This window comes from Nicotiana tabacum, chromosome 22 (assembly GCF_000715075.1).
Source record: "Nicotiana tabacum cultivar K326 chromosome 22, ASM71507v2, whole genome shotgun sequence".
Classification (NCBI taxonomy): Eukaryota; Viridiplantae; Streptophyta; class Magnoliopsida; order Solanales; family Solanaceae; genus Nicotiana; species Nicotiana tabacum.
The window spans coordinates 128,296,817-128,299,714 of NC_134101.1; positions in this window are offsets into that span (position 1 = coordinate 128,296,817).

Sequence of the window (2,898 nt, forward strand, 5' to 3'; positions counted from 1 at the left end):
ATCATTATCAATCAAATATTAGGGTCGAGGAAGACCAGCTAGGACCCCCCTCGGGCTCAGTTCATCCAAATAGATTGGCAGTTAAGTCCTCAAGGGATACCGATAGGGAACTATGGTCAAATAGAGAACGGTATCAGCCATATGTTGTAGATCGAATAAACAATGGTTCGGGGCACAATCCACCTCGCAATGACCGAAGAAATGATCGAGGGCAAAATCCCCAGGACTTATGAGTAAGAATGGTTTTGATAAACATACTGATCCCACAAAAGCACCTCAGTTATCGGAGTATAACTTCAGTGTCGATGCATCGGGGATCGTATCGGCTATTGAAGGATCAAAGACACCAGGTGGCCCATGTGTATACAAACCGATCCTTCTCAAAGAAATCCAAACTTGATGTGTAAATATCATGGCACACATGGCCATAGGACCGAAGACTGCAGCTAGTTGAGGGAGGAGGTAGCTCGATTGTTCAATGAGGTCCATCTTCGAGAGTGTCACGACCTTAAACCCGAACTCGGTCGTGATGGCGCTCTCGTGAATACAAGGCCAGCCAATTAAACCCAATTCCCTTTTTAAACAGTTAAATATTATAAAAGCAGTCTAAAACATGATATAGCAATACTAAGTAGCAGATAATGTCAATAAAGTGCGGAAGTACAATGCAACACAGCCCTAACCGGGGTGTCACTAGTCATGAGCATCTATAATTCATAATACAAGTCTGCTAAGTCTATAAGCTAGTACAGATGTCTGAAAAGAGATAGAGATGATAAGGGAGTAGAGACACGGGGCTGCGGACGTCAACAACTACCTCGTAATCTCCGGAAGCCTCTCGAGGATAAATACAGACGTCTCTGTACCGATCCGCGAGACTCTACTAAACCTACTCATGACTCGTGAGACTTATGTAACCTAGGCTCTGTTACCAACTTGTCACGACCCTAACCCCGAACTCGGTCGTGATGGCGCCTCTCATGAAGACAAGGCCAGCCAGACCTAAACAAAACACCTCATTTAAATAGTTAAATACCATAAATAGTTCTAAAACCTGATATAATAACCATAATTTGCAGAAATAACGATAACAACAGTAGAAACCATCCCGACACAGCCCAAACTGGGGTGTCACAAGTCATGAGCAACTAATAAATCCGGATACCGGTCTACTAGATACGAAATCCGATACAGAAGTTCAAGGACATGAAAATAGTAAGATAAGGGAGGCACGGGGGCTGCGGACGCCAACAACTACCTCGTAGCCTCGAAAAAAACTGCCTGGACTAGGAGGATCAGCACTCAGGAGCGGACTCTGCGATGCCTGAATCTGCACACACTGTGTAGGAAGTAATGTGAGTACTCCGACTCAGTGAGTAATAATCATAAATAATGGCTGAAAGCAAGAAAACACGTAAATGCACAAAGAAATTCTATATCAAGCAGTAAAAATCACTTAAAGCAGTAAATCAATGAAGAAGTCAAGTGAAATCTCTTTAAATCAGGTAAAACGGTAATTTAGCAGGTAAATAACAAGTAGAAATTCACCCCTCGAGCACAATGTCAATCACTCAGAACAGTATCAGCTCCTCGAGCTCACTCTCATCACTTAGTGCTCATTCTCAGCTATCGACCCATATATCTCTCATAATAATAGAAATCAGAATAACCGTTGTGGTGTGCAGCTCGATCCGTACATCGATGCGGCGTGCAGCCCGATCCATAGAGATAGTCGACTGCGCTCACTGGGGGTGTGCAGACTCCGGAGGGGCTCCTACAACCCAAGCGCTATATTGTTGGGCGTGCAGCCCGATCCATATAAGTATTGTTGCGGCGTGCAGCCCGGTCCATAAAATATATAATATCCTCACCATTGGGTACTCAACCCCTCTCAGTCATTAACCTCACAGCCTCTCGGTCACAATAATAGAAGATAGGGATCCCAGCCCACAAATTCCTCTCATTTAGGAATAATATGATAAAACCGGCTCGAATCGTTTAAAACAGAGAGAAATATGACCGAGGATATGATTTTTAACAAGTAGAGTGAGGAAAATCAGTCAAAATCCCCGAAGGGCTCAAATAGTTGGCACGAAGCCCAAATATGGCAATTAGCCCCAAATCATGATGATAACAAATAAGTTTCAGTCAAATACGCGGTAAAATCATCAGTCGGGACGGACCAAGTCTCAATCCCCAGTAGTAAAAGACCCCACGCTCATCATCAAGCGCGTGTCTCACCTCAGTATAGCACTACGATGTGCAATCCGGGGTTTCAAACCCTCAGGACATTATTTGCAATCATTACTCACCTCGAACCGGCTACAACTCTAGCTCGCGACACATTTGCCCCTCGAATCGGCCTCCACGTGCGTTGAATCTATCCAAAATCAGAACGAATACATCACAATATGCTAAGGGAACAAAACCCAAGCGAAAACAATCAAAAAATATCAAAAATCCCGAAATAAGCAAAACCCGAGCCCCGGTCCCACTTCTCAAAACTCAGAAATTTCACATCAACGGGTTCCTTATCCTTCCACGAGTTCATACATATCAAAAGTTCTCAATTCCGACCTCAAATGGCCCTTCAAATCCCAATTCAAAAAGTTCAAAATTCCAAGCCCTAGTTCTTCCATTTTTAGCTTAGGTTCCAAGAATTTCTAGGTTAATTTCACAATAGAATCACGTTTTAGGTTCATAAATCTTACCTCCAATCAATTCTCCTTGAATCCCTCTTTAATTTCCCTCAAAGAGCTCTCAAAATACTCAGCTATGGTGCAAAAATAGCTCAAAATCGCGGATGAAATGTTTTATAAACTCACTGCCTAGTTCTGATATTCCTTCTTCGCGATTGCGGCCCAATCCTCGCGATTGCGAAGCACAAATTTTAACTTC